The following is a 22,973-nucleotide window of genomic DNA, read 5'->3' as shown; positions in this document are numbered from 1 at the left end:
AAGGTCATGAGTTTGGTTCCCGGTACCGGAGAAAAAAAAAAAAAAAAAAGAAAAAAGACACTCCTGCCTCAGCCTCCCAAGTGTTTGGATTACAGGCATGTGCCACCACACCTGGCTTGATCTTTCCATTTTTAGATATCCACTTTAATGTCTTTTTCCAGAGTACTGTAATTTTCAATGTGTAGATCTTTTACTTCTTTTGTTAGAGATTGATTCACAAGTATTTCATTTTTTTTTTTGGATGCTATCATGAGTGAAGGGTGTGGCTTTCCTAATTTGTCTTTCACATAGTTTGTTGTCTATTTACAGGAATGCTATTGATTTTTGAGGGTTGACTTTATATCGAGCTATGCTACTAAATTTGGTTATTAAATATAAGTCTTGTGGTGGACTTTTTGGGGTATTTTATATAGAGTAACCTGTCATCAGTGAATACTGATAATTTTATTTCTTCCTTTCCTATCCTTATTAATTTTATTTATTTCTCTATCTTATCTAATTGCTCTGGCTAATGTTTCCAGAAGTATATTGAACGAGTGTTGGACTTTGTCAACTATATTGAATGAGTGTTGTATATTTTCTGAATCTTTTGAGATGATCATGTGGTTTTTGTCTTTTGATCTGTTGATATAGTGTACTTCACTTGTTGATTTGTGTAGGTTGAACCATCCCTGCATTCCTGAGATGAATCCCTCTTGGTCAAGGTGTATAATCTTCTTGTTGATTTGTTGCATTCTGTTTACTAGTATCTTATTGAAGATTTTTCCATCTATTTTCACTAGGGAGATTAGCCTATATTTCTCTTTTTTGGTTGGGTCTTTCTCTGGTTTTGGTAAAAGGATAGTACTTGCCTCCAGGAATGAGTTGGGGTATATTGCTTCACTTTCAATTTCAATAAAGAATTTGAGGAGTATTGGCATTAAATCTTCTCCTAATTTTTTGTAGAATTCAGCAGTGAATCCATCAGGACCTGAGCTTTTATTTGTTGGTAATTTTTTAGTTACATTTTCTATCTCATTAACTGAGATTAGATTATTCAGAATTTTTTATCTTGTTCATTCAGCTCTGGTAATTTATGTGTATCTAGGAATCTGTCTATTTCTTCTGTGTTTTCTCCTGTGAGAGTAAAGATTTTTGAAGTAGGTATTGATTATTTTCTGAATTTCAAAGGATTTGTAATGATTTCATCCTTTTCATTCTTCTGTACATGAAGTTGAGCCTTTTCTTTTTTGATAAGCTTGGCTAAAGGTTTATCAATTTTATTTATTCTTTCAAAGAATGAACTTTTCAATTCATTAATTTTTTGTATTGTTTTCTTAGTCTCAATTGCATTTATTTCTGCTCTAATCTTTATATAATTTCCTTATTTGGGTTTTGGGCTTGTCTTGCTCTTCTTTTTCTAGAAGCTTGAGGTGCAGCATTAGGTTATTTATTTGTGCTCATTCTGTTTGCCTGATGTGAGAATTCACTGCTATAAACTTCCCTCTATCACTGTTTTCATCATGTCCCACAGGTTCTGGTATGTTATATCTGCTTTCTCATTTAATTGTAGATATTGTTTAATTTCTTTTTTAATTTCATCTGTAACTCATTGGTTGTTTCAGAAGGCTTTATTTAATTTCCATGTGCTTATGTAGTTTTTGTGGTTTCTTTTGCTGTTAGTTTCCAATTTCATCACACTATGGTCAGACAATATGCATGGGATAATTTCAATTGCTTTGTATTCACTTAAGCTTGTTCTGTGGGTTAATATATGTTCTATTAGAGAACATCCCATAGGCAGCTGAGAAGAATGTGTGTTCTGATAATGTTGTGTGTTGATGATGGAACACTGAAAACATCTACTAAGTCCATTTGTTCACAGATTTGGTTCAGTTCTGATATTACTTTGCTGATTTTTTTTTCTAGTTCATCTATCTCTTCGTGACAATGGGATATTAAGGACTCCCATTACTGTTCTGGACTCAGAACCAAACCAAAGTACCAACCGACAAACACCAAAAGGCACGGATCGCCAATTGAGATTTTAGAATGAGCCTTTATTAGCTGGCCAGCGACTGAGAGCCTCCACGCAGGGTAGGATCAGATCAGCAGCAAACCAGGTGTGAGAGCAGCTTTTAAGCCAAAAAACCACATCCTGCTTGGCAAGGGAAGTCTTTGTGAAGCAGTCTTCCGAGAAACTATAGAAACTTTAGGAAACTTACAAGAAAGGAATGATACATTTCAGGGAGTTTCAGGGAGTGGCTAGAATGTGGAATGACGCAGGTGGAAAGGACAAGAGGGGGAGTAATCAGTAATTTTTCATGTTCTTTGTGAGGCCATGCGTGTCCCTTGTGAGGCCTTTACAGTTACAATTGTGTTATTGCTTATTTGATTTTTCATGACTATTAATAATTGCCTTATATAGTTGGGTGCTCTTGTATTTGATGCATACACATTTATGATTGTTACCTCTTCCTCTTGAAGTTTTCCCCTAACAAGTATGTAGTGATTTTACTCTTTTGATCATTCTTGATTAGAAGTTCACATTGTGTGCAAATAGATTACCTACCCCTGCTTTTTTCTTGGTTCCTATTTCATGGAAGATTGCTTTCCATCCTTTGATTTCTCAATCTATGTGTTTCTTTTTGAGTTATATGTGTTTCTTGTGTACAGCATATTGTTGGATCTTGTTTCTTGATCCATTCTGCCAATCTGTTCCTTTAGATTGGTGAATTGAGGCCATTCACACTGATGGTTATAACTGATACATATTGGCTTATCTTTGTCCTGATATTTTCCTGCTGTTGTTTCCCTGCTTTTCCTCCTCTGTTTAATTCCTTGCCCTCCCTAGTGCTTTGTTTCTGTTGTTCTTGGAATTTTTATCTCTGTGTAGAATTTCTTTCAGTCCTCTTTGCAGGGTTGGTTTGATGGTCATGAATTGCATCAGTTATTCTTTGTCAGGGAAGCATTTTATTTCTCCATAAATTTTGAAAGATAATTTCTAAGGGTACATCAATATGAGTTGGAAGTTGTTTTCTTTCATGACTTGAAATATTTCTCTCCTCGTTCTTCTTGATCTGAAGGTTTGTGTTGAGAAGTTTGCCATGATTCTCATGGGCTTTCCTTTATAGGTGGTCTGATTTTTTTGTCTAGCAGCTTTTAATATTTTGTTCTTGTGCTGAATTTCTGGAATCTTGATCATTATATATCTTGGTGCAGTTTTATTTTGGCCATGGCTGTTTGAAGTTTTATATGCTTCATTTATTGTATGTTAAATTCTTTTTTTTTTTTGTTTTGGTTTTGGTTTTTCCAGTACTAGGAATCAAACTCATGACCTCACACTTGCCAGGCAGGTGCTGTGCCGCTGAGCTAAATCCCCAGCCCCTGTATGTTAAATTCTTTATCTACACTTGGGAAGATTTTTTGCCAAAAAACTCAGCTTTTTTTATGACATTTATGCTGTATCCAGCTTTCTCATTGACCCCAATCAAACTTAGGTTATTCTTTGCATCGTCTTGTAGCTGTTGAATTGACTTTTCGTGATCGCTCACTACTTTTAAGATACCTTTCTTTTCATGATCACTCACTACAATTATCTCTTCAAGATCTGACATTTTATCCTCTTCTTCATTCAATCTGTTGCATACACTTTCAATGGAGGTTTCAATCTCTTGGATTTCTACTTGGATCTGTTTCACAGATCCCATTTCTTTCCTATGCTGGGCATTTTTTCCATCATTTTTCTAAGCTCATCTATTGTTTTGTCTGTGTAATCTCTAATATCTTTGATTTTAAGCATCATTTCTCTTTGTACCATATATATCATTTTCTCTATAGCCTTTTCTGTCTGTTTTTTTTTTCATTTGTGTTGCTATCATTTCAGAAAGTTTCATCTATTTTATTGTGTTCTGGACTTGTTCTGGGTCGACTGAGAGTCTGGAGTTGCACTTTGCTTCAGTATCTTGTCATTTTCTGTTTTCTCTTTTTTATTTTATTTTGTTTTCTATGTGATACTTGTGTATTTCTTATGATAGCTTTATCACTAGTATTTAAAGTTCCCTAGGAGATATCTGTTCTTCAGGGATATCTTCTAGATGTAGGTGGTTCTTTATAGTTATTCCAACCACTGCTTTCCCAATTTGTAAAGGATGTGAAGTTATCATTTGGTTCAGCACTGAATGAATCATTTGGTACTGGGTTGTGGTGGTTATTATGACCCCATACAATCACAGAGTTATTATACAGGGGAGAAAACACGATTATAACATGTACGAAATTCTGGCTAAAGTAGTATAGTTAGTAATAACAATAGTTTCAAATATAGCTTAACTACTGACAAACTATGGCATCGATTATCCTGCTACCTCCAACCACAGGTGCAAACTCTAAAATTATATAAAAAATCGAATATATACCATGTACTTTTATGCAGTGATTTTCCCCTTAATGGAGTAATTTTGCAGGGGTGGGAGGAGTTATAATGGCTAGGTGACAGAATATAGTGATGAATTAGGCCAAATGCAATAAAGGCTGGAGGTCAAAGGATGATCACCCGAGTTTTGCGAAACTGGAGGACACAGGAGGAAAGAAATGAAATAGAATGTGAAGGAGTAATCAGAAAAGGAAGAGACAATGTTTACTCACTTGAATGTTTAGATTCAAACAGTAGAGAGAAAGAATATCAATAGAAAAAATGAAAAAGATAGGTCAAAAACATAAGCAATGATAAAAGAAGGGAGAATGAGAATGAGAATGGAAAAAGAAAAGAAAAGAGGAAAAGAAAGAAAACACTGGACCTAAGAAAGATAGGAGAAAAAAAGAAAAAAATCCAAAACCAAAAATAACCACAAAATACAAGACAGAACAAGATGACTTCCAGCCAGACAGGAAAACGATAGCCTCTCAGACAAACAAAGGAGAATAAAAGTATTAAAATACCTGTGATGCTTACAGTTTTATGATAGCATCCATGTCAGATCCCAGAAATATGCTATGTACTCCAACCAAGATTGCCATGGGAATTGTGCTGGGTATGGAGCTGCTCTTGGCCTCTGGATGTGGGGCTGAACCTGGTCTTCAGTTTGTGGAGCTCTTCACAGCCCAACTACTGGCTTCTTACCATAGCTTCAGACAATTTCACATTGCTAGTCTCAATGATTACTGGCTGTTCTGGGTCTTGACGGTTCCATGACCTGAGTTTTTAAATTCACTTATACCACTAACAGAAATTCATAGGTTTGCTAAACCAGTTATATTAAAATAATGGTGTTACTACAACCATGGAGACTACCCATAAGTATGATTTGAATGTATCCTCTCCAAAAATCACATGGAAACTTAATCTCCATTGTGATGATGTAAGAGTCAAGTTATCCTTTACATATAATGCTGGTAATGTTACTTTTGCAAAACAAAAGTATTAAATTACATTCACCTCCCTGGCACTAATTTTAACACTCTCCGCTTATAAGTCCTTCCTTTCATCTTTATGTGGGAGAATGAGTTAGTGTGAATGGCACAGCAATATTAATAAATTGATCCTAAGGAGCACTCTAACTAAAGTCTGGAAGCTGTGACTTGTGTGGATAACAACTGTGGTACTATCTACTAGCTATGTGATATTCAATATGAATTACTCTTTCCCTGCTTGATCTGTAAAGTGAGGTAAAGATACTTGTAACTACATCATAAGCTATCATAAGACAAGTGAAACATTAATAATAGAGTGTAGAAAATATTAAGTGATGGATATTATTATCTTTATAATCATGTTTCACTTATACAGAAAACAAAGCACAAAGAACTATTTATGTCTAATGTGAATATGGCTCTTAGCCATTCTGTTTTTACATAAGTAGCTATAGTTCCTAGTGCAGTGTCCTGAACTAATTCACCATTTAAATCATGTCCAAGCTTCTTTTATATGTGCTGTATACAAAATCAATTTTCCATTTTTACAAATTACAAACTACAAGAGATTCATGTACCTAACAGCTCAGGGTATAAGCTGGAAGAATAGAATTCATACTTAAAAATTATGTTCAGGCAAGTGAAAATTCTTCCAGTAATTTGTGGATAATATTGTGTACTGTCCAGAATGAGATATAGGTAAAACTTGTAAATCCATTGACTCTTGATGAAGATTTGTGTAATTTCATGGTAGTTTTAAAATTAGGTGCATGTTAGAAATTTCATTGAAATTTATCAACATTGATTTCTCTGTCCACATTCATTGTACCCTTCAGACAATATGCTTGTTTCCTTAACAATGTTCAATTCCCAAGGCTTCAAATTCTTTAACTTTTAAAATGACTAGTCTGTAATACTGCATATGTATGGGTGCACATGTGCTGGTGTGTCTCATTTCAGGATCTAAATCCTGGCAGCATCATGATGAGGACTCACAGCAGGTGGCAAATGATCTTCAGAAATGGGCTCACTAGTAGGGAAAGCTTGTTTGCCAACATCATCCTAAAATCTTTTGGGACCAGGCAGAAGGAAACCAACGTTTAGTTTTCAAAACAAGCTTTCTACTTTGTAGCCACTCTACTTCCTTCTCATATTATTTATTATACACATTATTGAAGATTGCATATATTGGGGCTGGGGATTTAGCTCCGCGGCAAAGCGCCTGCCTGGCAAGCAAAAGGTCGTGAGTTCGGTTCCCGGTACCAGAGAAAAACCAAAAAAAAAAAAAAAAAAAAAAGATTGCATATATTACTGAAGATTACATCTTCAAATAAAAGACAAGGGGAGATAAGTCATCCAACACAGTAGCCCTGAAATGATTTTTGAAAGGAAACAAAATATCAGATCAACAATGGACCTTCATGTTCTAAAGGAGGAAAAAGAATAAAGGTAGAATAACTAATACTCAAAAAATGGTAAACCTTATTCTGTCTTTTCTTCCTGCTGTCCATGATGATTTTTCTTATATTTTAAAAATCTAGGACTTCTGGGAAGATGGAGAGGGGTGAGCAGCAGAGAAAGAGCCTCTTTGAGATTTGGTGTCCAGACTCTGGAATACAGCAATGTGAGAAAGAGAAGAGGAGAATTGGGTCTCCTGAACCCAGCAAGGACCTGAAGGGAGAATTAAACTCCAAAGGAAGACCAAAGAGAGAGACTTCCACAAAGAAGAAGGAGGTCGCAGGCAGGTTTTTCTCCCTGAACCTAGACTCACTATGTATATGTGTGTGTGTGTGGGGGGCTCAAACTTGCAGATGCATGGTGACTATTAGGAACCCCAGAGGCCTCCACAGAGAAATACACCAGTGGATCAGAGAAGTGCACATAGTAGACTGCCATGGCTGGTGAGTTATTTGGATTCAGACATCCACCAAGGGAGTGTGACTGGCCAGTAGCCATTTTGGAAAGGGTCCACCTGAGCTCATAACTCAGAGCAGTTTCAGGTTTGTCTGCTGAGTTTAAGTCAAAAGGAGGCCCAAGGACTGCTGCAGGCTGAACAAATCTGGTTCCAGCCTCAGAGCCAGAAACCAGTCTGAACATCAGTAGAACTCAAGGTGCAGGATTGCTGGGATTACCTACCTCCCTGGTGTAAAGCTACAGTTGGTTTGCTGGGATTAGTCAACATGGATCTGGACTCTGCCCACTTTGTGTACCAATGACAGCAGAGACACATCATGAAGTGGACATTTTTTTTCTTCTTTTCCTTTCCTTGTTTTTTTTTTTTTTTCTTGATCATTCTTGTTATATGAGTGTGAACATTGTTTCTAGTTTTGTTGTTGTTTTATTCTGTTCTTGTTTTTATTTCTTCCTTCTTTCTTTCCCTCCTGTTTTCTTCACTAGCTTCCCAATGTTCTGGTAAACCTCATTTGTCCGCGAGCCTTGCTTTTAATCTCTTCCTCTTCTATTTGTCTATTTTTCCTCCAAGTCCCTTTTAAATTTTCTCCCATGAGGGTAAAATCTCCATGTTGAAGGCTTATTTATTGCATTCAATTTCCTGGATCATTTTAGATTTTGTTATATAATCACAAATCAAGTCCATATGGTTAAAGGTGGCAAAGTAATAGTTACCACAGTTTGTCATTTTCTAAGCTGTGTTTGATGCTATTGTTATTGCAATAACGTGTATTGTTATGCTATTTAACCAAGGTGACATAATTGTTCTAATGAATTATTTTTCTTAGTATACCTAGACTGAGATTGCCTAAGGGTCATAAAATGTACTATCGGCCAGTGTAAAGAACCATAGGGTGGGCAAGTAGGCAGCAACTTCTCATCTTCAATAAGCTGACGAGGCAGGATCTTGCAGTAGCCTGAAAACTCAAAAACCAGTTACACCTGGGAGACACTTCTGAATAGTCATTTCCTAAGGATTCTAAACGCTAGCGATAAAGCTATTCAAAAGGCAATTTAACATAATATAGAAATGGTCCCTGAAACTATAGCCTTACCAAAGGCAATTTAAAGAATCAACACAGGAATTAAACTTTAAAAAAAACCTAAAAAATGTGAAAAGAATTAAAAAGAAGCAATCCCACACTTCCAGCTCACCAAAGGCAAACCCAGGGGACAATGAAGTTGAATAATCCAAAAACCACCCATCTGGACTCACTGAGATGGTAAGAGTGGAAGTAACAAAGAAAATTAATGAGGCCATAAAAAAGCCAGGTCACAAATAATTTCTCAGATAACCATAGAGATGGTGACCATAATAAAAGACATGCTTACTGACTCTAGAGCAGATAAAGATAAAAAAGAAGAATTTAGGAATATGATTGAAATCAGGAATGCCCAACATAGGAAAGAAATGGAATCCATGAGAAAGATTCAAAGAATATCCAGGAGGTTAAAAATTCCATTGAAAGTATATGCAGCAGGGGCTGGGGATTTAGCTCAGCGGCAAAGCGCCTGTCTGGCAAGCACAAGGTCGTGAGTTCGGTTCCCGGTACCGGAGAAAAACCAAAACAAAACAAAAACAAAACAAAACGAAAGTATATGCAGCAGAATTAGCCACTGTGAGGACAAAATATCATATCTAGAAGACAGTGAGAGTTAAAAGAAAGATTTCTTAAAAAAATAGCACAAGATCATGAGAAATCAATGCAGCTGCTGCTAGACGACACAAAGAAGAATAACATAAGATTGAATAGAGTCTATGAAAAAGCAAGATATAGAACATTTTAAAAAATGTTCACAGAACTCATGGCAGAAAATACCCCAAACAGGAAAAAAGAATTTGGCAAACAGTAAGTGAGGCATGTAGAACTCAAATTAGCTGTGATAAAAAAGTATACCAAGGCATATAACAGTCAAGGCATATAAAAATCAAGATTCCAGAAATTCAACACACAAGAATAGATTAAAAGCTATTAAAGAAAAGAAACAAATAACTTAGAAAGTAAGGCCCATCAGAAGCACAGAGGACTTCTCAACAAAAACGGTCAAGTAAAAGAGAGCTTGGAGTAAAGTATTTCAAGCATTAAAAGAAAACAACGTCCAATCCAGATTGATGTACTGTGTAAAACTTTATGGAGAAATAGAAGTAGAATCATGACATTGATGATACACAGTAATATCTATCTATCTATATATTTTATTAATTTACATTTTTGTTATGGTTTCCTGAACAAACTTCAAGAAAAATGCTCAAAAAATGGGTAATACTTTTAGAAATATTTTGGCAAAGGGTAAGAAATATATTTAGTCCTAGTTATATTTACTATTTATGAATCTATATTATGTTAAAAATTCTTTGAAATTCTAAATGTGATTAATTTATCTTAATGAGGTAAAAAAAGGAAAGAGCATAATGATCTATAAGCATAAGGATTTCTTCCATGATGCATTAGTATTATAACCTAAATAAAAATCAAAATACAGTATTGCATGTTTAAATACTAAGTATATTTGGTGAGCTCACTGGCAATGAGAGATCTCCTTGGAGATTTCACTGCAATTTTGACCCTTTAAGTAAAATAACAAAGTTGAATCAGTTTGTTATTTTATGACTTATTGGGATTTACAAGACATGAATGTCCTTTTTTGATGTAATTGTCTGGGAAGACAGGTCTATTTATAAAAAGGTCTGATGAACAGATGTGAGTAAATAGGAGTGAGCCTTCTAACCTGAGAAGAGTGGCTTCGGAGACAATGCATTAATTAACACTAACACCTCCTCTGCAAATCTCATGAAACAGCCATATCTTGGTGTAATCTATGAACACCAAGATAAACAATCAGTTCCTAGCCATATTTAGCTTGAGAAAAGAATATGTATGACAGGTAAATATCATCACTCCAGTGCAGCCAAAAAATAAATATGGCCACAGGACACCCCTACAAGCTATTTGATTTTCCTTCAACTTTGGGTTAAGAAATATGCAAATCTATTAGACCTAGCTAACATCAGAGAGGGTTGGACAAAAAAGTCCAGGATTCACTCTATCTCACACATTTTACTTATTAAAACTAATGTCCCTAAATCTTAACAGTGCTACAGGCCTGATTATTGGTGTTAAGTTAATGGATTCTTGTCTTCTGTTTGGAATAGTAACAGTGTATTCCATAAAATGGTGTTTATACTATTCTCACCTCTTGAATTTTCAGTGAGATAATAGAAGAAGGGAGGAACTAAGTAAGAATTGGGATATTTTCTTTTTACCATGCCACCTTTTATATATACAGTTATACATTTGTTTAAAAAATATTTACTTTCTAAAGTGTTTTGACAGAGACCAATGTACTTTTCCAGATTAAGTTAGGGAAAAGAATGAACTTTTAAACCTAGAATATAAAAAAGAGATTTGAACCCACTGAAATCTCTCAGTTTGCATTTAAAAGATTTAGTTAAAGGCAATATTTTTTCATTAAATAAAATTTTAAAATTTGAGCATTATATTAAGTCATGTTAAATTACTTGATCGTGGCATTAACCATTAGCATGATTATCTGAGCACAGTGTTAAGAAAAACTTAGATTTTCCTGAATGCCACTGCAAAATCATTATGTGCTTTCAAACAGAAATATTTTTAGTAATCATAAGGATAAAAATGATGTGCAATATTGTTGCAAATATTCCATTAAAAGTATCCATCAGAGAGTGCCATCTCTACTTTTGAGGCAATATCTTTCTTTTACTCTTTTCCTTTAATATACCCATTCTTTTTCCTAATGAGTAACTCTATTAGTTACTTCACGTTAAAAGAATCAAGATGTCCTCACAGCCATCATTTTGAACCGATGGAAGGAGCAACCCATGTAGTCCAGCTTTCTCACTCCTGCAACAAAATTGTCAACACCCACAGTTTAATGGAGAGGTTTATTGGGCTCAAGGTTTCAGCAGGTCCAGAGTGTAGCCACTCTACACCAAAGCAGAAACATAATGGTGGAAGGGGGAGCAAAAGTGCTTCATTCATGATGCCTGGGAGGCAGAACACAGTGCAGGGCACAGTGCTGGAGAGGAAGGGGTGAGAGACACACTTTTAGACATGCGCAGAATGGTGCTTTAGTAATACTGGCTGGATCTCAAGCCAATCAAACTGCAAACCCACCCCAAGTACCACACTTCCCATCCCTCTTTTCAATGAAACACAGGGAACTTTGACAATTAGGAAAATTTCTAGAATTAATTTAACATTTTAAAATTTTATTTTAAAGAGAATAAAACAAAAAGAATGAACAGATTTTCAAAGCAAATTAGAAGGAGAGTTTCAACAATTAATACATTGTATATTGTTGTCTTCACAGTAGGTATTCACGGTATAAGATATAGGCATGACATTGTGTTCAAACAATATTAGCACAAACCTTTTCAATTAACAAAGAGAAACTAGCTATAAAACTATTTTAACTATCTTGTGTATAAATATATATTTTTTCCTTTTCCCTTCCCTCCTTTTGCTTTTCCCCCATCACAGTTTGTCTTTTCTTTTGAACAGTTTCTTCCCAATTCACAAAATCTATTGTACATTTTGGATTTATTTACTTGTTTGGCTCCTCATACCAGGGAGACAATACAGTGTTTACACATACGGTCTGATTTATTTCACTGATAGGTATGGTCTCTAGTTGCATCCATTTACCTATAAAAGTCTCCAGTTTATCCTTCTTTATGGCTGAGTAGTACTCCATTATTTTTAATAAGTATATCTTTTTTATCCATCCCTTGGTTGATGGCCATTTGGGCTGTTTCCAGGATTTCGCTGTACCAGTTGTACTGCTATAAACATGGGTTTCACAAATATTGTGGTATGATGCTTTAAATTCTTCTGGGAAGATACCCAGAGGGGAATAGCTGGGTTGAATGGGCCTTCTTATCCTAGTTTTTTGAGGAATCTGCACACTGATTTCCACAGTAAGTGCACCAGTTTACATTCCCACCAACAGTGGAGAAGGGTTCCTTTTTTCCCACAGCCTCACCAGCATTTGTTATTGATTGATTTTTTGATGATAGCCATTCTTTCTGGGGTGAGGTGGAATCACAGTATTGTTTTAATTTGCATCTTATGAATGACCAGTAATGTTGAACATTTTTTTGTGTATTTATCTGCTATTTGCATTTCTTCATCTGAGAAGTGTGTATTCATCTCAGATGCTCATTTTTGGATTGTATCTTTGAATTTTCTAGGTCTGATCTTTTTCAATTCTTTATATATTCTAGAGAGAAGTTCTTTGTCTGAGGAACGACTGACTATGATTTTTTTGCCACTCTGGGTTGTCTTTTCACTCTGTTAGTGATTTCTTTTGATGTGTAAAAACTTTTTAATGAGGTGACTTTATCTTTGACAAAGGAGCCAAACAAGTTCACTGGAAGAAAGATAATTTCTTTAATAAATGGTGCTGGAAAAAATGGCTTTCCACTTGTTGAAAACTAAAACTAGTCCCATATCTATCACCATGCACTAAACTAATGTCAACATGGATCAAAGATATAAATATTAGAATAGAAACTAAATTTACTGGAAGATAAAGTAGAAATCTTGAAGATATAGGTGTAGGCAGTGAGTTCATGAACAAAAAACCCAGGCTACAAAGGCAATATTAATTTAACATTTTTAAAACAAATCTGAAAGATGACGTCTAAATATTATGCATTTTATTTGGTTAACCTTATTAAATTTGAATTAGCGGAAAGTCTTTGATATATAATTTGTTGGCATCTCATTAGACTATACATATTTAAACTGTGTTTTTTTCCTTTCATTAACATTGGTTTCTCTCATCTGATTTCCTGTCACTTTAAGTAGTGATAGTTCTTATAAGTCATGTCAATTATTTCCTCAAAGATAAATTAGTCCATTGTAAAACAAAGAAATTCTGAACAATGCTTTTGATTTTTGATTCTTTTAAACTCATATTTTTGACTAATTAGATGATTAATTGGAATTAAAGAAGAATTAAGATATGGCATAAACAGCATGAAATTCTGTCTACAGAAATCATAGCAAGATACTTTCCAATATGGGAAAATAGCTCAACATATAGGTAAGTGAGGCATATAGTACCTCAAATACCCACGATTAGAAAAGTCTTTTACCATGACACATTGTAGTCAAAATCCCAACAATCCAACACAAGGACAGAATTTTAAAACTGCTAGAGAAAAACAACAAATCACCTATCAGGTAAACTATTAAAATTACTGCAGATTTGTCACCACAAACAAAAAAGGCCAGGAGAACTTTAGAGGAAAATCCTTAAAAATCTAAAAGAAAACAACTTTCAACCAAGATTATTAGAAACTATAATGATATCTTTCAAAATTCATTGGGAAATTAGACCGTATGTCAGAGAGCACCCTAAGAAATTCATGATTACCAAACCAGCACTACAAAATATACCGAAGAATAGCCTAGACAGAAACAAGGAAGATGGCAATGCCAAAAAGGTTTACTGGGATTAACAGAATAAGCAGGGGGAATAGGTAAGAAAAAGGGAACATAAAGGACTCAAAAGCAGAAAAATGATGCAGTAGCAGGATTCAGTCAATACTTTCGGTAAAAACATCTCAATATAAGTGATCTCAATTTCCCAATCATGAGGCATATATTGACAGAGTAGATTAAAATACAACACTCGACGTTATGCTGCATACAAGAAACACATTTCATGTTTAAAGCAGATCATCGATTTAAAAATTCAAAGGTTGGAAAACAATTTTTCATGCAGCCATACCCTGAAACAAACAGGAGTAGCTCTCCTATTTTCAGAAAATGTGGACTCCAGCCCAAAACTTACCAGAGGAGACAAAGTCTCTAGGAACTAGCAAAGGGAGCAGTTCAACAGGAAGTGTTAACAATTGCAAATATATATGTAACAGATACCTTCATGTGACAAATAATACTGGACACAAAAGATAAGACATACTTCTACACAATCAGAGTTGAAGAGTTTATACCCCAATTTCACAATAAGCAGATAAACTACACAAAAAACCGACATAAAATTCTGATTTAACCACATTTTTCAACAAATGGACTTAATAGGTATGTAGTAAGTACTCAACCCCAAAACCACAAAATACATATTCTTCTCAGCACTATACAGAACTTTCTCAAAAACAGACCATAAATTTCTGTGGTTTCTTTTGCATTGATTTTTAATTCCATTTCACTATGATCTCATAAAATGTATGGGATTATTTCAGTTCTTTTGCATTTATTTGAGCAATCTTTGTGGCCAAGTATATGATCTGTTTTACCCCACCCATCCAAAGTGCAGTTGTTAGCTTGTGCCATATCTGAAGACATGCAGTTTATAAGAGGAGGAATACACAAGACACATGATTTCAGTTACAAATGCATCCAATAGAGCAAAGCACAGTACTACAGGGGTGTAAATACAATATTGAGTAAAGGGGCCATTAATAGTAATAGTGAAAGGAACACTCCCACCCTTCCCTACCTGTTGATTTGAGGATCTGTAAATCCTGGTTATAGAGAAATTATCATCCTAGAGCACACATGGACTTCTGAAGAACATCTCTTCATTCATATAAAGTACAGTAACCACCTACACCACATGTGTGGAAATAAAGGTTTGCACTATTGGAACAGAATGTTCAAGAGTGGAGAAACATATAGCTGAAGAATGATAAACAAGAACACCTGTGAGAGGGCCTTTTAAACCATGTTCAGGACTTTCTGTTTTACTTACAGGAACATTCAAATGTTTCAGGAAGTGGAATGGCATGAGCTAAATTTTTGGCTTTTTCTTGTTTCAGCAGCCATTTTCTTTGGTTTAGATTAAGTGGGCTGTTTCTGCATACAACAAAAGTCAGGAAATGAGTTATGATACTATTTAAACTGAGTGGTCTCAACTCAATGCAAGCAGATACAGTGGCTTGAGTTAGAGTGAGGTGCAGATGAGAAGAACTGAAAAAATTAGAGTTCTTTTATGTTTAGAGGTAAATTTTGATGTTGGAACAGATGTCTGTAGGTCATGTGCCTGGCTGACTTGATTGTCTGGCCTATGTATTGAGATTTAAAATATATGACAGGGGCTGGGGATTTAGCTCAGTGGCAAAGCGCCTGCCTGGCAAGCGCAAGGTCGTGAGTTCAGTTCCTGGTACCAGAGAAAAACCAAAAAAAATAAAATATATGACAGAGCAAGGTGCGGGGGGTGGGAGGAGGGCAAAACCAAGACCTTTGCTTGAGACATGATGTCTCAGGCACCTATTCAACATAGAGTTATGGAGGTTGGGCAGCATCTGGGCTTATTATGATTTTACCATCAAAATAAACATTAAAGTTGAAAGATAAATTGTACAGTTATCAGCATACGGTTAATGTTTAATTTATGGCACTAGATGAATTCACTGAGGAGATTATAATAGAAGAAAGGAGACAGTTAAATATTAACTGTTGGAAACTCCATATTTAAAAGTCAACAGAAAAGAAATTATCAGCAAAGGAAACCGAGCTAGACAAAAACTGGAAAAATGTGGATTCCATGGGAGCCTCCAAAATACAGTAGTAATAAAGAAGATATGGGTAAAGGTGTTTACTCTTTTGATAGGTCAAGCAGCTTTAAGATAGAGAATGAACAAATACTTGTTTGCAACTTGCTGTCGTGAAGAACCCATTGTGTTGTACATACACTCTTCACAACATCATAGGAAACTGATGAGCAAGCTAATTACAGAAACACTTTCCAAGAAATGTCTACTTATTTCAACCTTTTTATTACTCTTTTTAACCCAAGATAGTACAAATGATGAAATACGTGTTTTCACAAGATTTTAGGTACAAGCTTATAAAATGGCAAGTCATCATGTTGCATTTGAGAAAGTCACTATGTTTGTATTTAATTCACAAAGATTTAATGGGTTAGCAAAACCAGTTTGTATAAAAAATGGAGAAATCTTATACATTTATGCACAGATAGTGGTGAAATAAATTGACAGAACTTTATGAAGAGCTGTCTAGCAATAAAAACAAAAAAGGAAAATGAGAAGTTTTCTCCCAAGACATTTGGGAAGAAAGGTATGATGGGAAACATTGTCTATAATAACATTTATTTTGCTCATTTTCCTTAGTTGTCACAACTCATATTCCTTAGGGTGGTGATGTGCTCAGCTAAAACAGTCTATTTATTATGTTCCTTTGTAGATTTGTGTGTTCATATACTAACTTCTTACAGCTGCTTTATGTGTGGAATTTAATGGGAAAGAAGTCTGAGAAAAGTCATTACTAATATACAAGGAGTTAGTTTCCCTTAATCTTTCATCCTTTCTTCTTGCTTTCTGACTGTGATGATGTCATGGTTAAGAGAACCCTGGAAGATATCTTGGATCATTAGGCAACCTTAAATATAGAAATGCCAAGGGAAGAGAAGAAAACAGAAAAGATCCTAGTTTAATATTATCACAGAGTTGCTATGTCAGGCATATGCTGCCTATCTCAAGACTTTTGAATCTTTAATAAGATCTAATCTTATTTAGTGCTAGCTAGTGGTATTCCTACCAGTTAGACAGAATTATTAACTGAAGAAATATCTCAAAATTAATTTAACTGATATTTATTTAATCACATGAGAAAATGATAATTTGGATTGGATTATACCAGGAGCAGTACATTAAAAGTTCTTAGTCTCCGTATTTAATTTGGAAAGTGATTAATTTTCCTGTTCTTAAAGATTATGATCAATCTAAAGCATTATGGGAGTCAAGTAAGGATGGTAAGGTTGTCATTAAAATTATTTAAATATGTAGAATTTTGCTCTAGACCATTAAGGCTCTGTCCAGTTGAATATCTCTGAGGTACTACTGAAATTCCCTGAGTATAAAAACTAGGATATTTATCCAACAACTTTAGTCATCAATGCTTAAGAGTTTCTCCTTAGAACCGCACTTCATCTAGAGGCTCGAAGTGGCATTCATTTGTCTTCTTTCTGACCCATTTTAGACTCTTTTCAACCTAAGAAAGTACTTCTTTTGGTCTGGATTGCTCACTCAATGGCGTAACCTAGACTAATCCCTAACAATTTTATAACTGAGCCATTGAGTTCCTGTTAGGTCATAATTGCTGGAATTATACATTTACAGTCATCAAGCATAGTTAAATGTGCTCTGGGAACTCTCCTGAGCTCTTTACTTCTTCTTAACATTAGAAAGCAGAATAGCACTCTAAAACTAGAAGCATATAAATAATGGGAATGTAAAATCACCTTTTATATTTGTTTCAGACATAGAAGAGAAATCTTGAACAATCATTTCCCATTTTATAGTTTTTCCACAGTAAAAATTAACATAACTGCTTACAATTTATTATCCTGGTCTCTATGTCACAATGTTTTAAAATTTTCACAAGTAAGTTTGTGAGAAAAATGGGACTGTAATTTAAGAAACATACTATTCTTTAAGAGGCTGGTATCAAAGACTCGCCCTCATATAAATATATTAATAATTGTATTTTATCTTCTATGTAAAAGCATATATGTAGAATTAGTGCTGTTACTGAATTATTGCAGGGAATTCACCAGAGTCTTTTGGACTGAAATTTTAATATTGGGACATATTTTTTTTTTTTTTGGTTTTTCTCCGGTACCGGGAACCGAACTCACAACCTTGCGCTTGCCAGGCAGGCGCTTTTGCCGCTGAGCTAAGTCTCCAGCCCCCAGGGACATATTTTTTATTCCAGATTCAATGTTAGTGTGTTTGCAAATACCACAGGTAGGAACAATTGCCTGTTGTGGTGGTTAAACTTTTGTTAACTAGATTAGCTTGGGATCCTTCAGGGAATTAGAAAAAGCACACTTTGGGGTGTGTCTGGATGGGTCATAGAGTTGTGATGATAGAGGTTGATATATATATACATCATGCCTTGTTACTTCCTCTGGCACTTTTGCTCTGCTCTATTTCTCTGCCACTATGAAGTAAATATCTTTGTTCCACTTCACCCTTTTACCATAGGGTGCTGCCTTGATGTTTGCTTACCATGGATGGAATCTCTGGAAACTATAAGCCAATTAAACTTCTTTAAGTTATGGATGTTAGAGATTATGTCCAAGTCATGAGAAAGTTAACCAATGCACTAATTCTATTAAAGGGTAGAAAGAATATATAAGCCAATTTCCTCTTTTCTTTATATGAGCCTTAAATCAATTCACATTTTGTAGCATATAAAATGGATCTTAATTAAAATTGTAGTTATCTAAAAACGCACTTGTCCTGTAGGTACTTTCTGACTAAATTTGTACAAGGTTGACAGAATTTGATATCCCTTAAAGACAAATAACCCAACTCATTAAACTACAACCAGGAATTGATTTGTTGAAATCATTTATGTTTTCACACCTCAATCTCAATCAAAAGAATACAAACCTGAAAACCTGGATATTTTGAAAAACTTATAAATATAGTTATAAAATATCCCCAATTATAAAAAGTATGATAGATTTTTGTACTGAGATAGTGCTTTATTTTACTTTGATTACTTTAAGTTAGTGATAGTATTTTAAAAGGAAAACAGAAAATGAATCAAATTAATTATATAAAACCCAAAACTATGTTGAGTAATGATGGACAACAGTCATTAATGGAATTCTACACCAAAGTCAACATAAGAGCTGTTTTCAACTCTGGAGATGACTGAGTATTAAATGCCTTTTGAAATAGATCAGCTACTCTTCTGCACCTTTTGCTACCTTGCAGAAAAATTACAGAAAGTCATTAAGGCAGATATACATTAGTGGAATTTTGCCTGTTGGCAGTTAACACGTAAGTGAATGCTTAAAACACTATGTACATGTACCAACTCCACACAAGGAATGTAAACTTTATGCATTGCAAATATGTACAAGAAAAGAAAGAAAGTGATCAAGAGGTAAATGGAAGGGGTGAGAGAAGGAAAAGAAATGGGATAAAAAATAATTAAGATGTATCATGTACATATAGGAATTTCCCACACATAATGTAAAAATTATGTACTACAAAATGTACTAAAAATTAAAAATACTTATAACAATGTAAAAGCATTTTCTGGGGCTGCCTTCCTCTCCATAGAAATTTGCAGAAGAAAAAAGAGGTAAAAAGCTCTGTAGAAACAGAAGTTCTTTGATTTTCAACACTAAAGCCTGCCATTTTAAAGATAATTTCAAAAATCTTAGCTCACAGAGAGATTCTTTTGGTCTTTTAAAAATATCTAGACACAGCCTGTGGCCACAAAGAGGTCAAACTGCAGCAGAGATGTTCTTGCTAATTAAAACTTCGGCAGAAATGAGAGCAAAGACTTTATGGAGATGTATTCAATACAGTAATGGGAAAAAGAGATCTGAGAACCTCTAAAATTGAATCAGGTTGTAATGACCATGTCTTTTTAGTATCCCCTTTTTCTGTGATTTCTGCTTAGTTCTCTCTAATGATGAAGTCTAATATTAGGAAAAGATTTCACCAGTTTTACAGTGAGACTTGGTTTTCGTTGTACAGGGAAATAACTAGTAAGAAGCACTTAATTCGGACTTAATTCTTTTCAAAGTTACTTTGTGAATGAGTTTTTCTCTTGGGTCAAAAATGATTGATACTCTTGGAGTTTTGTTTATGTGACCACTTCATTCCTTGCACGTTTTTGTTGAAGATAAAACATTTCTAGATTTTTGCCTCATACAGACTTCTTAGACAGGGAAGCAAAGAATGTATATCTACTCTCTTTTAGACTTAAAGTCTTTGAAGTGACCAGTAGCCCGGAAAGTCTTTTATTAACATAGCCATGAAGGAAGATTCTTCAAAGTGAGAACTGTTGGGTGGCCTTTTTTATAGAACCCCCTTCCATATATAGATTTCGCTGGGTCCCGATTAATCATCCCCTTGTTGGTAAACTTAACTTGCATTTCTAATCTGTATTTGCACTCTGTTGATTTCATTTAAATAGTTTTCTTGCTAAAAGTCCAAGAGGAGTAAGTGCTTCCTGTTATTATGTTCGGGCCTTAGGAAACCTACAGGGTTTATGGACATGCATCTCATGTTGTTAGCTCCGAGCCTGGTGGTAACTACTAAAAGGTCAGCAAACACCATACTGTACTTTTACCAATATTAGTTTCCCTGGTTTAATTATTGTCACTGAATTATCACACTGCCATTGAATTTTTTTGCAAGTAAACTGCTGCCTTTTCCTTTCACTGATCCATATGGCTAAAAATCTGCACTGTGAACTACAAGTTTTGAGATAGAAGACAGAGAGCAACTTTTAAAAAAAATCAAATGAACATGTTACTCTTTAAAATGGCCTGTTAAAATAATCTTTATTTTGGAAGGAAGACTGAAATTATAGTAAGATTTAATTTTTAAGTTTATATTTATGTTTGGTTTAAAGGTACACTGATGAAAACCCCCAAACCTGAGTATTTGATATGCGTATGGTTGCGGCTATAGTTAATCTTAACCTGTAGTCATACAAATATCATGAAAGGTATTTGTGCTGTTTTTGAAGAAAGTCAAATCAGTCTCCTTGTGGGTGACAATGTGGCATTTCACTCTAATGTGTGTGTATTTATTTTCCTGCTGTCAGTTTAATATGACACTTTGCTTTGTAGGAGAGCTATTTGTATAAGTTCTGAGAATAGTTTTGGGGGCCCAAATGCATCTGTCTACATTGTATGTGGTATCACCCAGATGTCTTTTAGGATCTCTAAGAAGCTCCACTGAGTATGCAGCAGGACATTATACTATGGCTTATGTGAACTGGTCTTAGGCAAATGCTCAGCAAACTTGCAGCACTGTGTGAGTCCTGGGGGAAAGTTTTCAGAGGAGCCTGTTCTGACGAATTATAGCAGTAGTGACCCCAGAAGCAGCTGATAGTAGCTCGCAATGTCAGCGTTAGAGAAAGAACAGAAACATGAGATGAAAGCCTAAAGGAATTTTCAGATTAGGAATTTTAAACCCAAATTCATGAAAGCATCCCCAGTGGCAAAATATATCTATGCATTTAATATTGGTAAAAACTAGTGACTAATGTGTTTCTTCTATATCACTTTAATATTTCTATAATACATTATATATAAGCAAGGAAGAAATAATAAAATTACTTTTTCACAGACAAGATGTGCACTTGAGAAAACTTGCCTTGCGACACTCAGGCCATCAGAATCTTTTCTCGTTGAGATAAAAGCAGTGATATCTCATCATGGAACTAATAATGCCTCAGTGTACTAAAAATCACCTCAGTATACAAAAGTCACCTCCCCTCTTCCTTTATGTAAAGTGCTTGAAATTCATCAACCTGGCCCTTACTGCAAGAAAAGACTGGAGTAACTGAAACTCAATAGCTTTCTGGATTTATTAGAGAAGTAAGGATAAAAAAAATAAGGCAACACACCAAGTGCAAAGACACAGAAGCACCTAGAAAGAGTGAACGACTGAGACATAACCATCAAGAACAGAGGCTGCTTGATCCATAAACTGATAGGAATACTTAAATTGTATCATTTTATATAAGTCTCAAAACTATCTCACTTTTGCCTGGGCTATTATTATCATCATTTCACAGTGGAGGAACCTGAGTCTCATAGATACTAAGTAATTAGCCAAAGTTGAAACTTCCAGATGGAAACTCAGAGTTTTCTGACGTTAGTGATATGCTGGTAGCTGATAATCATTCACAAGCTCTGAGGAGTGGGAAACGTGGGACCCTAATTTTCCCACTGTGAATATTCCAACATGGCTTATTTCAAGGTACGAATGTGGGGTCCATGAGCACAGTGCCGCATATTGAACACGGCTGATGGCTCATGTGTGGCAGACCGAGGTTAAGAATTACAAGACACCTATAAGGGCTTTACAAGATGAAGGTATTCCTAAAAGGTCATATTAAAAATAAAAGCAAATAATAGATGATAATGTTAATTCCCTTGTACATTGTTTTGGAAAGATAAACCCCAGGTAGGAATTTTCTGAAGGTACATTTTCATCATTCAGCTTGGAAGTGGACCCTGCAGAATTGCTGAGTATCATGCCGTTCTGCCTGTACTAAGCAGCAGTGCGAAATGAATGGCTCAGAGCATGAGATCATGTGCCATATTGTCACGGGCAGTGACAGTTAGCATTTGTGAGAACTTAGTAGTCTCTCCTTTGCTGTAGACACTGATATTGCCGGCTGACTGATGACTGTCTAGCACATACTAGTCCTGGTTCATCTGACTTCCGAGCACCAGCAAGTGTAACATAAAATTTCAGGATCATTAGGCAATCAAATAACATTGAAATCAATTTAATAATATTTTAGTACCTTATAAATTCCACACATAATACATACTTACCAGTTTTCAGAGAAGTGATCTACGTATTTTCAGTTTTGTTACTAAATAATATCTTTGAACTAAGCAGTATCTTTGAACGAAAGCATTTCCAAGTGCTCTGGTTTGCATATGGTTTGAATGTGCCCCCAGAGGTTCACAGCAGTGGTGAGATTGCAGAACCTTAGAAGGGAGAGTTCTAACAGAGTCAACTAGATCATGAGGACACCGTGTTTGCCTAGTACTGCTGCCGGTTGTGAGAACTGGAGTAGTTCCTGTAAGAGGTGGCTGTCATAAAAAGG

The sequence above is a fragment of the Chinchilla lanigera genome, unplaced genomic scaffold (assembly GCF_000276665.1).
Source record: "Chinchilla lanigera isolate Chin_1 unplaced genomic scaffold, ChiLan1.0 scaffold00056, whole genome shotgun sequence".
NCBI classification, from domain to species: domain Eukaryota; kingdom Metazoa; phylum Chordata; class Mammalia; order Rodentia; family Chinchillidae; genus Chinchilla; species Chinchilla lanigera.
Note: the sequence above shows the minus strand (reverse complement) of the source record.